Here is a 15,186-nt window from a genome sequence, read left to right as displayed (position 1 = left end):
GAGCTATAAATATACCATTGCTTTCTTGTCTCCTATATCGTCTATTGCTGATTAATATTTAATAATCCCCCGTTTATATGTAAAACATTGCTTTCTTGTCTCCTATATCATTCTTTCCTTTCCTGCTAAATTGGCCAACAAGTACACATGACTGAAAGGCATTCTCCATTTGATATAATATCTACTACATTCAAATTAACTTCTTTAAAACGCTTCTCGGTAAAATAATATCTTAAAATCCTCATATCCATAAACCTTAATAAATATTTTCAAGGTCTCCCATTATTAAAGAAATTAAAAACAAAAAACTACCTAATCTCTTCATATAAATTCTTTACTTTTCTATGTATAAGCACATATGAATATATTGGGCTATGGTCCTCCAGGGATTTGATTTCATTCGTGGGATGATCAAAACTTTACGACCACATACATGATCTAAAAGTTGAAGCCTAGGTATTGAATCAATATTTATAGTAGTATTATTATTATTAAGTATTATTATTATTATTAGCTCTATAATAATAAAATGTTATTAATTTTTATTATTTTTATTTTTATTTTTATTTTTTTAAATACTTATTTATTTTTATTTTCATAATTTTCAATAACCTCCAACAAAATATATCAATGCTCTTATAACCTCCTTGCATAAACAAACTTGTATGAGAAGAGGAACTAAACCAAGAAAAGCACGAAGAGAAGAGGAACTTCATAATTTTTGCACCAAACTTCATAATTTTTGAATTTTGCACAAGGCACATTGATAAGTCCACAAATGAGAAGAGGAACTAAACCAGGAAGAGCATCAAGACCCACAACCCCAAAAGGAATGGCAATAGCTAGGAAAAGCTGCAATCCTAGGCTCCATGTTGAATGCAACCATTGTGGAAATTCACTCATTTGATAGGCGTCAAATGAAATATAATTCACTATCTCCCCACTTGAGTGTCTTTTCCTTCCCAAACATGAAAGCTTTAACTGCTTTTGGTAGACTGCCACCATTAGAGTGGATCTCATCCTTATTCCTGACCTCCTCAAATCAAAGAACCAGTGCCTTTGAGACAAAGACTCAAACACCTTGAAAAGAATTAGACATCCCACAATAGATAGACCTTCATCCAGATTCCTCTCATTGTGATTTGAATAATTTACAAAAGCAAAGAGTATTAAAGGTGCACAAACTACAGAAATTGTCCTAAGAAATGCACAAAGTCCTATGTACATATTTTCCAAGCTAGTGCAAAGTGACAGAGATTCCTAAGTGCTCAAAGGAAAAGCAAAAGGTTAATAGGCCAAGGCACCGTGTCCAAAATCTCAATGCTACATGATCTTAGCAAAACTTCAAAATTCAGAACTGAAACCAATGCAAAGGACAACACCTGCCAACAGAGTTTAGTACCTTGATGAATTTTGACCATTGAACAAGCAAAGATGCTGTAAAAGAGATCCAAACCAGTCCTCTAACGAAGTAAACTAGCCAGCTCATTTGATTGAACTCGTCATTTCTAGCTGTTAGATTCCATATACCAATAGTAACATAAACAATGCTGCAAAGAGCACAACAAATGGAAACCACTACCAAGATCCAATATTTTTCATTGCTACTTCAGGCATAATGTTTTCCTATAAATCATATGAGGAAAAATAGGTAGAAAGTACAAAGGAAGAGCATATTTACACCATCTATGATTGTCCTTTGAATGCAGTAAGAACGCAAACGGATTTCTCCTTCACAAATCCATGAGAACCTACTGCATATTCATCAAAAGAAAGACTGAGAATCTAAAAGATTCATGCAAGGTAGGAGAAACCAGAAATTCAATGAAATAAAATAGAGATTAAAACAAATAGGCTCGTGATTCAGTGGAGAATAAAGTAAAATTTTGACAGCCAATTAACCAATCAGGAAAAGGGAAAAAAAACTACTACCACAATAAACAAAAACTACCAATATTTTTGCCAAAGTCTTATACAAATGAAAAATGAAGACTCGTCTAATTATCGCAAGGATTCTCAAGACTTGTTGAAAACAATACAGGAATTTCGAGAAAAATGAAAAAATCCCAAGGATTCATAGCAAATGTTTTCAAGACTCATCTAATTATCTCAATCTACCATCAAATGGGTTTGTCGATCCAGCTTACAGCAAATGTTCTACACCCTTTCCATCCAAAATTTATCGATCCAGTTTACAAAAAAATTTGGAAGCTAACATAAAATCAAAACACAGAAACGGAATCAAATGATAACTTCGACGTGAAAGACGACATTAATAATTACCAAAACTCAATCATCACCAATTGGAAATAGAGTATGTTAGGATGCTACGTGTGGAGGAGATCGGGAAAAATGGAAATGGGTATTCTGGTTTTAGGAAGAAGAAGACTAAAGGCAGCATATGTACGGGTTGAAGTGGAAGCTTCAGACTTGTGTTATGTCTTTAAGCTGGAACTCTAAACGGCGTAGCTTCATTGGGTCAAACGACAGCACCTGGATGTTAGAAGGGAAACGACACAGCTTTAATAGAAGCAGGGGTTCAATTATAATAAGGATCCGTTAGTATAAAACGGTGGCGTTGGGTAGTAATTCCAGAATTTGTTAACAGGGACTTTTATGTATTTTCCTTTTAAGAATCAGTTAAGTATCATGCCGGAAGGGATGAATATTCATTCTGGAGTTTTTCTTCTAGTATCTGAGTAGTTTTATGGAGGAATTGGGGACCTCGAATACCCCAAGGCGTATGAACACTTGAGGTATTTTTCATCAATATCCTACTGTCGTTCCATTATTCCTGCACTCTATTTCTTATACAATCTGGAAATTCAAGAGTAACGTAACAGAGTAAGAACCTTCCTCCCTCCTTCCCATTAGCCGATTCCAAACAAATCGAGCAAAATAAATGAGAAAAATCAACGCTGGGGTTTCAGATCTTATTGTGTTGTTGGTATATGCTTTGGAGAGAAACTCTAAACAACTGTTGTAAAGGAGATGGTTGTGCAAATAAGGATATGTGTAGGAAAAGGAAAAGGAAAAGAAGTATATGCTCGTGTGAAGAAGGATATTTGTAGGGAAATGAATGTGCAGGATAGAAGGAGGAGGAGTCATGCGAAGAAGGAGATGGCCGCATGAAGGAAAAGGAAAACAGGCGTGAGATAGACTAGCGGGAAGGAAAAGAGCAACGATCATGTGACAGGAAATAATAATAAAATACTTGTGAGAAGGAACTACAATACTTTTCATATATAGAATGTAGGATGAATTTACTATAGTTAATATTTTAGATAAAAAGGGTTTGGCTAATTTAATGTGGGCTCAATTTAGTAAAGATTTTCTAAAATATAAAGAGCACTGGCATTTGGCTAATCCAATGCAGTACTCTTACGTTGAGTCTTAATTTGGATATCAAATTTAACAAACTCAAAATTATGATTTTGATGGAATCAAAATTGTAAAAAGGAAGAGAGAACATCTTTTCTTAATTTTTCTTAAACTAGTCGTATTATTTAAAATTCTTTACACTATATACTATATACATGATATTATTTAATTTGTAAAATTTAAATTTTAAAATTTATCTTTTAAATTAAATTATATCATATAAATAAAATATAGTGTAAAATTTTTTAAATAGAACTTTTCTTCGTGTGCCATGAGCCCTATATCATCACGCAGCTGGATCTAGACTAAAAATTAGAGCACTCTGCTCGAAGACGTTCAATTTGGTAAACATCAACCGACGTGATTTTTTATTTATTTTTTATTTTTTATTTTTCCCTTGAAGCAGCCAATGGCCATCCACCATCTTGGAGGTCTCCAAGCAAAATACTCCAGCTTTCCCTTTCATTTATTATTTAGAGTTACAAAGAGTCAGACAACGACCGCCAAGGAACCAACGACGTAAAACAGGGCACGACCAATCATTCTATAATCTATTTTCACATATATATTTAGCAACAGCACATTACAAGTGACTTTAACTTAAAAAAAAAAAAAGAAAAAAAAAAAAAAAAGAAAAAAAACTAGAACCATAAAAAATAAGTGCAAGAAAACTAAGGTGTATAAGCAATCCAGCAATAACATTTGGAGTTTTGTTATGTATAAGCAAAATTAGAATACTGATACTGATTTTTTCATATTTAAAATTTAAATTAACATTATTTTTAATAAAATATATTTTTTGACCAATCACATTAGATTGATACATATATTAATGCACAGTTATACTTGTAACTATATTTTTCCTAACAGTTAGGCCGTCTAGCACAAATGTGCTTATTTATTTATTCATTTTTTATATATTTAAATATTTTTAAAAAATAAAAAAAAATATATTAATATATTAAAAATCACTTTCTTAATCATTTGTAAAAAAATTAAAAAAAAAATACATAAGCAATAAAAGTGAGGCGGCATATTAGCATTTTCTAAAACTAGAACTCGGTTTAAAAGCAAGTTTCGATGCTAATTCAGAGTGTCCTTGTGGAAGAACCATCTGCACTTTTTGCTTGCTCGGCAGCAATCCTGAGCTCTTTCGTACGCTTGCGAACGCTCTTCCCCTCTTCTCCAGCCATTAGACCATGAACGACTTTCGCAATTTCGTCTCTATCCACAAGGCCTTTCTCGTATAGTACCAAAAATGGGAAGAGAGACTTGTACTGATAATTGCCTCCAGTTGTTTTCTTGAGGTCCAAGCTTGAAGATGGTCAAGGGGGAAAACGCGTTAGAAAAAGATTTGAGTGAATTGTACGTTTGAAAAAGCTAGCTCGTGAGATGACAATAAGATGGTTTTAGTTTATAAAATATTTCTACATACCTTGATACTAACGAGTAATGACTCTTTTCCTTTCCTTTTTAATTTCCGAGTAAGATGGCAACGATGATTTTAGCTTAGGGATCGATTCCGATCAATTATTGTATGCATCCGCGTGCTACTAAATCTTTAACACCACACATAAATATATTTTTAAATGATTTACTAATATAACCTTACTAATATGATTACTAATATATTTTATATTAGTAAGTTACTAATATAAAGTAACTTACTAATATGACCTTCAGTCTAAATCTAAATTTAGATATCAAATTTAACAAACTAAAAATTCTATCTTGATGGAATCAAAATTGCAAAAAGGAAGAGAGAACCTTTAGATCCTCAGCTAAGAATACTGCATTCATTCTTTGCTCTGCATAAAGCGGCCAAGCAATCAATCATTAAACCGAGATGGTAGCAGACCAACCTCCCAACCAAATCCACTACAGGCATCATTAACCATTAAAAGCAAGAATAGGGCAAGCAAAACTCTGAAGCCAGTCATTTTCGCATTGTGGTTCCTAAGAGAATTCTTGTGCTCGAAAGGTATCATTTTTTTTGTTCTTACTTCTGTTGTTGTTGTTGTTTTTTTTTTTTTTTTTTTGGGAGGGGGTGGGGGTGGGTTGATATTTACCCTACTTATGAGGACCTCTGCCTCTGCTTTTGCTGTGAAAATATCTACTTTTGCTGCTTGTGAGGATCTGAGTTTTATTTCGAATTGTAATCTACGAGTACTACCCTAAGATTTTCTCAAGGATACTAGATTCTACATATATGAGTTCTGCCCTAAGATTTTATTAAGGATACTAGATTTTACATATACATCGTAGGATGTTGAGATAATTTTAACAAATGAGAAATTTTTGGTAAAACACTTAGAAAGGAGAAAATAGAATGTGCCCTGCCCTGCAATGGGAAATTCCCACCTCCCTGGAAGTCTCTAGGAGATGGTCGTTTGTAAATAGAAGTGTAAATTATACTGGCTAGTGGGTTCCTCGTTTGTAAGCGCATTAAGTTATATACATGAGCATTGCATGCATGTGCTCGGTCCAATGTGGCATAAATATGTATATGAATTCAGGTGCATGTTATGAGGGAGCTGGTTTCTGGATGGTGGGTAGCATTGAAAAGGGAACAGGGAGATAAGACTCATAATCCCATACCTTCTTCCTATGAAAGATTGTGTAGGCCTGACTAATCTTTGTCTTATGATATTTGGAGCATCTCAACTTTTTGCATCTTCTACATACCTTTTGCCCATTTAAATCATGAGATTAGGTTTTTAGTCCATCATCAACTCCATTCTGTATTTAAAAAATAATTAATTGATTAATTTAATGTGTTTTTTTTTTTTTTATTGTAAATGGTTGGATTATCCAACAAGGATAATCTTAGAAGGAGAAGAGTTATCTTACTGCTCCTGGCTGGTGGTTAGGTAGATTCTTTGTGTATGCAAGGGCAGAGAATTTATTATGTCTAATGGTAGACACCGCCTCCAAAAACGCAGCTACAGTTAATTGTGATCTCTTGTAGTGAGTAAGCAATAAAGGCCATGGTCTAGTTCCAATACAAACATAAACAAAAGTAGTCCAAAACAAATAAAATACATATCCAGAAGTAAAGCAAACTAGGCACGTATGAAATAACATATTAAATCTTAAAAAGCAGGGATAACACATGGTCCATGAAGCCGTCAAGTCAAACCCATCTCCCAAGTAGTTGCAACACTAGTTTGAGCTTGTGATAGAAAGAGGGTCAATAGTAGTATGACACATAGAACACCCGAAACGTAAATGATGGGTCCAATCACATAACGGTAGCGTGTGTTTGGAGCATGGGTTATCACTTCTGCTGCAGCCATGTAAACAAATGATATTGGAATGAAAACCAATACAATTATAGCACCGAACATGTTCAACGGAGAATCGGATGAGTTCATCACTTGTAGAAGCTGAAGCAGCACCTTAACTATCTTGTTAATAATTTTTATGAATATGGCGGTGCAACCATAATCAGTCCTATCTTGTTCTCTTGTCCTGCCAAATAAATAAAATAGGAGAATGAGAAATTAAATAAATCTTATTTTAAATAAAATAAATGGTAGAGAAAAAAAAACTATAAATATAAACTCAATACCCAGTCTTCAACTTTTAAATTATATTTGTGGTCGTTAAGTTTTGGTCATTCCATGAATGAAACTAAATGCTTTGGAGGCCCATAGCTCAATATATTCATATGAGTAGTGAAATGAGAAGCCTCTTTAAATTAAGCACAACAGCTGAGGTGGACTAATTATATTAATAAAAAAACAAACTCTCAGTAAATAAACTGAGTTCCTCTCCATCAGAAAACAGAAGGTCTTCCCTGTTGTTCTTGTTCTTCGCTATTGTGTTCAAACCCACTCTCCGATCTCTGTAATGCTGGAATTTTTCCCTACCGATTTTTTCTTGTTAGCTGACAAATAATATTGAATATGGGCGTTAGAAACAGAGAGTTTTTTTTTTTTTGGGGAGGGGGGGGGGAGATACAAAGATCAAATCTTCAAGCCTGAAAATTTGCCTGACGTTGAAAGTGCCACTGTCGTCCAAGTTGTGTCTCTCCCTCGCTTGAATCTTTGATGAAAATTTTAAAAGAAATTTGACTGCAAGTAATCTTGAAAATGGTTTGGCTCATCAAAATTTTCATCTCAAATTTAAAATTCTCATCTCATCATTATAATTTTTTTAAATTTTCATATAAAATATAATAAATAATTCAATTTTTTTTAACTTTTTCAAATAACAAAACAATAATAATATTAAAATATAATATTTTAATATTTTATCTTAAAATTTAAAATTCTCATCTTACTACCAAACCGAATCAAAAAACCCAACTTGACAAAACCAAACAAAATCAATCAACCAGAGTTCACTTCGAACACTCAAATGCTCGAATGACTGACTCATAAAAAATCCAGTTCTCCAAGCAAAACTCATGAGTATTAAAATATATATATATATAAAAAAAAAAAAAAAACATTCTTGTGCCAGCATCACCCAGACCAGCAAACTAGAAACTTGATACAAAAAAATCCTTCTCATCTCTTTATTATTCATCACGATGTCATCACAGAACAACAAACACGATCTCGATTCTCATTAATGGGCAAAAAAATTGCAGACCAAAGAAATACCCCAACTGTTCACAAATGTTGAAGGGAAAAGGAGATGGGAGAAATGAAAAAAAACAAGTGAACCTTAATGCTTGAGCTTTGTTGCGTGACCTGAGCTACGGAATTGTTCTGTTGTGGGTGAGTCTTTGGAGGAAGAAGATGGGAGAAAGTGTATGGTTCTTCTGCTTCAGCCGTGGGCGGGCAGGAAAGTGAGAAAAGAAGTTTGTGATTAAACCGAGGGTAAAATAGACCTTTTACAAAGGCTGATGTGGAGGGTTGCGGGGTGTGCTTTGCAACGGGCTTCTTAGTAGAATTTTTGCATTCATATATGCTTATAGATAGAAAAGTCAAGAATTTATATAAAAAGATTGGGTAGTTTTTTTGTTTTGAATTTCTTTAATAATAGGAGATTTTGAAAAGGGCTTTGCTACACGCAGTCGGGAAACGCAGTCGGCGTGCAGTCGGCTATACAGAATAAATAAATAAAAATTATAAAAAAATTATTTTATATTCAAGGGGACCTATATGAATTATAAAAAATTATAAAAATAATTTTTTTTTTCATGTAAGTCCCGTATTAATTTTTTTTTAACAGCCGACTGCACGCCGACTGCATCTGCCGACTGTAAAAAGTATTTCTCTTTTGAAAATATTCTTTAAGGTCCATGAATATGAGAATTTTAAGATATTATTTTATCGAGAGGCGTTTTAAAGAAGTTAATTTGAATATAGTAGATATTATATCAATAACAGTTAGCCTAGCCTAGCCTAGCTATGACAAATTATTTCTGAAAAAAAAAATATATATATACAATATTAAATATTGTCTATTTACCAAAAATATATGATTAATAGAGATTTAACGAAGGCATGTGAAGATCAGAGATCGAAATGATAGATCGAGGCAATAATTACCTCATATCGTCGGAGTAAATCTTATTTTAATAAATTTTATTTTATTAAAATTGAATAAATCTTATTTTAAATGAAATAAGCAGAAGAGATGATATATATATATATACATACACACACACTATAAGTACAAACTCAGTACCCAGGCTTCAACTTTTAAATCATGTACGTGGTGGTAAAGTTTTGGTTGGCCCACGAATGAAACCAAATCCTTGGACGCCCATAGCCCAATATATTCATATATGCTTATACCTAGAAAAGTCAATAATTTATATGAAAAGATTGGGTAGTTTTTTGTTTCTAGTTTCTTTAATGTGGGAGATCTTGAAAATATTTTCAAGATCTCCCACATTAAAGAAACTAGAAACAAAAAACTACCCAATCTTTTCATATAAATTATTGACTTTTCTAGGTATAAGCATATATGAATATATTGGGCTATGGGCGTCCAAGGATTTGGTTTCATTCGTGGGCCAACCAAAACTTTACCACCACGTACATGATTTAAAAGTTGAAGCCTGGGTACTGAGTTTGTACTTATAGTGTTTGTGTGTATGTATATATATATATATCATCTCTTCTGCTTATTTCATTTAAAATAAGATTTATTCAATTTTTCATTCTCTTATTTTATTTGTTTGGCAGTGCAAGAGAGCAAAATGGGATTGATTATGATTACACCACCATATTTATAAGAATTATCAACAAGCTAGTTGATATGCTGCTTGAGCTTTTTTCAGTGATGAACTCATCCGGTTCTCCGTTGAACATGGTCAGCGTTATAATTGTACTGGTTTTAATTCCGATATCATCTGTTTACATAGTTGCAGCGGAGGTGATAACCTGTGTTCCAAACATGCGCTACCGTTATGTGATTCAACCCATCATTTACGTTTCGGGTGTCCTATGTGTCATACTACTATTGACCATCTTTCTATCACAAGCTCAAATCTAGGATTTGTACGGAGAAGGGAGTCTGCAAAGTAAAGTTTCGAGATAGAGAAAATAGAGAGATCTGAGTATCCATGGGCTAGCTAACTCTTGTCAGTTGGTCAGTTGAGTTAAACTGGCATTGCATCTGCTTGCGAGATTGGCTTGATCACTTGATGGACTTTATGGACCATGCGTTGTCCTTGCTTTATTAGATTTAATATGTTGTTTCGTTTGGGCCTAGTTTGCTTTAATTCTGGACATGTGTTTTATTTATTTGATTTGGACTACTTTTGTTTATGTTTGTATTAGAACTAGACCATGGCATGTATTGCTTACTCACTACAAGAAAAAGCTTGTTTTGTTGCCTAAAACGATTGGTGCGAGTAATTCTTGGACGCAAGAGACCAAAATTAACTATAGCCGTGTTTTTGTACTAGCGACTGAAAAATTCGCCACATAAAAGACCATTTACAACGACTTTGGGTCATCACAAATAATTCCGCCGAGAAAGGAATGGAAATCACAACTAACCACTTCAATAATATAACGTGGGTGTTATGATGTTATATGTGCCAATGTTTATATTGAAGCCATCAGCCAGCTACCTTAATTTCTCAAAAGGTTTGGGGCAAAAATCCACCTGAAAACTTTCCTTGTAATAAGACTCACATAGAAGATGACCACCAAGGCATAAAAAATTAATATTAGGATTTGTAATTTTGTCAAACCTTCTTAATTCAAGTATAACACACGATAAAGTGATATGGAACTGAACTCTTGAGGGAAAAAAAGGACCAAAGGTAGAAAGAGCGAGAAAACCGGCTTGTTTGGATTAAGAGATGAGATAAGATGGCTTTAGAAGAAAGTTGAAAGTTGAATAAAATATTGTTAGAATATTATTTTTTAATATTTTTATTGTTTCAAAAATTCTATATACAGTCACTTTTGTATACTCCTTGTGCACTCTACTAATGTGATTGGCTGCATCATTTTTTTTAATATAAAATAATTATTTTGATCAATCACATCAGTGGACTGCAAAAAGAGTACGTAAAAGTGATTATATGTAGCATAACTCTTATTGTTTTGGGATTTAAAAAATTGAATTGAGATTTGAAAAAATTGAATTGTTTATTATATTTTGTATGTGAATTTCTAAAAATTATAATGATGAGATAAGATGAAATGAAATACCCTCTGAATCCAAACGAGCTTCGTCTAGCTTATAAGTGCTTTCTCTCTAAACTAGCTAGTATCTAAGGCCAATTTTGATGCGAATTTAGAGAGTGCCCTTGTAGAAGAACCATCTTCGCTCAATGCTTTCTCAGCTGCAATATTGGTTTAGGCCTTCCATTGAGACGTTACAAATGGTATCAGAGCCAGGTTGGGCTTCCATGAAAGTGGAGGACGTGCAGACTGTAGTTTCCAACGGTGGAGGTGTTAGTGCGTGTAGGGATAACACCGTAGAGTCTCTAGATGGCCTACGTGAATGCTACTAGTGCTTGGTTCATCAACATACGTGGGAGAGAGAAAAAGAAAGGAACCAAAGAAATTAAGGATCATGAGCGGCAACCCTAATTGAGGGAGTTGTGCATAAGATTATATATATAAATATAGGTGGTTGGAGCCCTAGGAAAAGAAGGAGAAAGAAACATGCGTGCATGGGAGACGTGGATGGAGTGGATTCTAATATTTGGTTCTACGACTTGATTTTGGGCAGGGCTTTTTCCTTAGAATTTAGGATATCGATTCAAACTCTAAAAATATTATAACTTGTTCCACTAATTTTCTCGGCCCAATAAAATATTTCACCTAATTCAAAATATTGAAAGATTTAAACCTACTTGGCAAGTTCAATTAAAAAAAATATTTGATATCCGCAAAAAAATAAAAAATTTTGGCTCATAATCTATTCCAAAAAAATACTCGTAAATCTCTAGTGGGTTTTTCATCCGTATAACTCCAAAAATTTGAAAAAGCAGTTAGGTACTGGATCCAGGTGTTACACCCACCCTTCAACCTGATTAGTACTTTGGCCTGTTTTAATCATGGGTCCAATTGCATAAAGGTTTCCAGCATCTTCATCTGCCAAATCTTTTATAGCTCTCCCATGTAACTATGTGTAAGTCCATAAACATTACGTACGAATTGGTTATGCCCCTAGTTGCAGCGATCAACTTTCCTTATACATGAAAACGCTTTGCTAGGGTTTTTTCATTTTTGGCTTTGCTAGGTTTACACGTTGGCTGCATGGAGGCCTCTGATGGCCCGCAGCCCATGGTAGCCCCGGCTTGGTCCTTCACCGATCTAGTCTCCGCGGTGCCACAACCATTGTCGGAGATGGAGGTCTCTTTCCGTCAGCCAAAATCCATAGACGGTGAGCTGGTGTTTACGTTTTTAGTGGAGGAGATTAAGAAACTTGCCCAGCCGTTTCGCTATTCCATTGTTCTGAAATTCCTCCGGCAAAGGCCTTCTTTAGACGCTATGAGATCCTTCATTCGTAGCCGTTGGGGGTTGTCCAGCAAGCCCGTGGTGTCGGATATGCAACGTCCACGTCATGTTTTTGTTTGGACGGCTAATGAGATGGATTTTAATAAAGCCTTGTCCAGAGAATCATGTGAGGTTAATGGCATCTTTTACAGACCGTTTACATGGACAATAGACTTCGATGAAAACTAGGAACCACTATGTGTCCCGGTTTGGGTGTTTTTGACTGGACTTCCACCGAGTTTTTGCCAGCCATCTGTGTTAAAGATGCTCACAGCTCCTATAGGACGTTTCATACGATGTTATAATTCCACAACCTGTGCAACGCGTACAAATGGAGCTTGGGTATGTCTTGAGGTTGACTCATCAAAGCCACCGATTACTTACTTTTGGATCGGCAAACCAAGGGTCTCGAGAAGCAAGCGGCAGGAGATAGTTTTTGAAACTTTGCCTACATATTGTTCCACGTGTTGAAGTTGACTCATCAAAGCTACCGATTACTTACTTTTGGATCGGCAAACCAGGGGTCTCAAGAAGCAGGCGACAGGAGATAGTTTTTGAAACTTTGCCTGCATATTGTTCCACGTGTTGAAGTTGACTCATCAAAGCCACCGATTACTTACTTTTGGATCGACAAACCAGGGGTCCCAAGAAGCAGGCGACAGGAGATAGTTTTTGAAACTTTGCCTGCATACTATTCCACGTGTAAGTGTTAGGGTCATAATGCTCACACATGCCACAAGGCAACTGACCAGAAGAAGCAGATGAAGGGAGCAAAGAAATGGGTAAAACTAGATGTGAAGCTTGTGGATGAAGGGTTGGTTATGGCTGATTTAAAGTCCTCATGTCAACCTGAGCAAGAAGCCATGCAACAGGAAGGCTCGGCTCCTCACGAAGATGATGCAGTGGTCGAGCATACTATAGAGAGGAATGTTGATATTGCTGGGAAGGAGCCTCTGGAGAATGAAAAAGGAACTGGGTACATTGGAAGTCTGGCTGGGCACAGGGAATTATCTGGAACGCATAACAAGGTTCTACGACATGCAATAGATCGGGTTGATGCAAGGGAACCGAGTTCTTCTAATGGGCCTATGGGTCACAAGCCTGAGCGTGGTGTGGCCATGATTAGTGAGACGTGTGTGGAGAAATGTGAGGATTCGACTTTCGGCTTGATCGATACGGAAGTGAGGCCTAATGATCTTCCTTCATTTGAAGTCACGGAATTAATGGAGGATGTGTCTAGCTTGAATGAAGAGACGTTGCTACCGGACAACGATGGTGAGCATGTGGAACATCTTATTTCTAAAGGTTGTGATGCTGTGGGTGACAAAGAGAAAGCTAACGAAACACAATCGGATTGCGAAGTTGAGAGAGTTAGCATGAAAGAAGATTTGCAAAAAGATTATTGTACTGACTCGGAAGGAACGACCAAAATAGTCGGTAAGTTTTCGAAAAGAAATTCCACACGGGCTATTATTTGTCTTAATAAGCTTAATTTATGATTAGTCCCATTTTTTTTTTTTTGGAACATACGAGGAGTTCGCTATTCCAAGTTGCGGTTGAGGAAAATTATAAAAAAGTTCAAGCCTAATATTATAGCTTTGGCTGAGCCTTTTTTGAGGGAAGATAAAATTCCAGCTATTTTAGGGAATTATAATTGTAATCTTTTTGTCACAAGTGAGGTGCATGGTGGGAAAATATGGTTGTTGTGGAACTCTATGATTTCTATACAGTGGCTGGCTGGGTCAAACCAATTTGTTTCTGTGAAAGTTGAGGAGAATGGGTTCGCCTTTATTCTTACTATAGTTTATGCTAAATGTAATCTTGTCAAAAGGAAGAATCTTTGGGAAGACTTGGTTGAGATTAGTAATGGGAATCTTCCTTGGCTTCTTTGCGGCGACTTCAACATTATCAAAGATGATTCTGAATGAATGGGGGGGTCATCCCTGGCCTTTTACTACTATGGAAGACTTTAATATATGCATTCAAAATTGTGGTGTGATGGACATGAGATCGCAAGGCGCGTTGATGACTTGGTGCAATGGTCAAAATGGCTTGGCTCGTAGTTGGGCAAGGTTAGATTTTTGCTTTCTTAATTCAAATTTTCTTAATTGTTTTCCTAACTTTTTTTCTCAGGTTTTGCCTTGTACTACTTCCGATCACTCTCCTTTAGTGATCCAAATGGGTGAAGATCCTTTTAGGTATGGGCCTAGCTCTTTTCATTTTCAATTTATGTGGACTGACTATGCAGATTTCCTTAGTTTTGTGGAGGGGATATGGAATCAAGCTGGGTTTGGTTCTAGTCTTTTTAAGTTATCCTTTAAGATTAAAAGGTTTAAGTTGGCGCTTAGGGAGTGGAATCAACGTGTTTTTGGGAGGACTGATGTGATTATGAAGGAGCTTGAGCATCGTATTGATAGCCTGGAAAATAGCCTTCAGAATTCTTACTCTGTTGAGGATGATAATAATCTCCTAGCTGCTAAATTGAAACTCCTAACTTGGATCGGTCGGGAAGACACTCGCCTTTCTCATATGGCCAAGATCGAAAAGATGGCTTAAAGATGGGGATCAGAATTTTAAATTTTTCCATGCTTATCTAATGCTAAGAACCAAAAAAGGGTCATTGACATGTTTCTTGCTGATGGTACTCATTTAAATACCCCCTCTTGAGATTCATAAGGCCGTCGTTGGGCATTTCAAGTAGTTTTTAAGTGAGAGTAGTAGTTGTGAGTTTTCCATTTTACGGGATCTGATTCCCTCGGTGATTACTGAGGAAGATAATTTGATGCTTTGTAGTACCCCTTCGATTGGTGATATTAAGGACGCTTTGTTCAGTATTCCTATTGATAGTAGTCCTTGCCTGGATGATTTTGGTTCTAGTTTC

This window comes from Carya illinoinensis, chromosome 13 (assembly GCF_018687715.1).
Source record: "Carya illinoinensis cultivar Pawnee chromosome 13, C.illinoinensisPawnee_v1, whole genome shotgun sequence".
Classification (NCBI taxonomy): domain Eukaryota; kingdom Viridiplantae; phylum Streptophyta; class Magnoliopsida; order Fagales; family Juglandaceae; genus Carya; species Carya illinoinensis.
The sequence above is the reverse complement of the archived record's forward strand: the minus strand, read 5'-3'. Positions refer to the sequence as shown.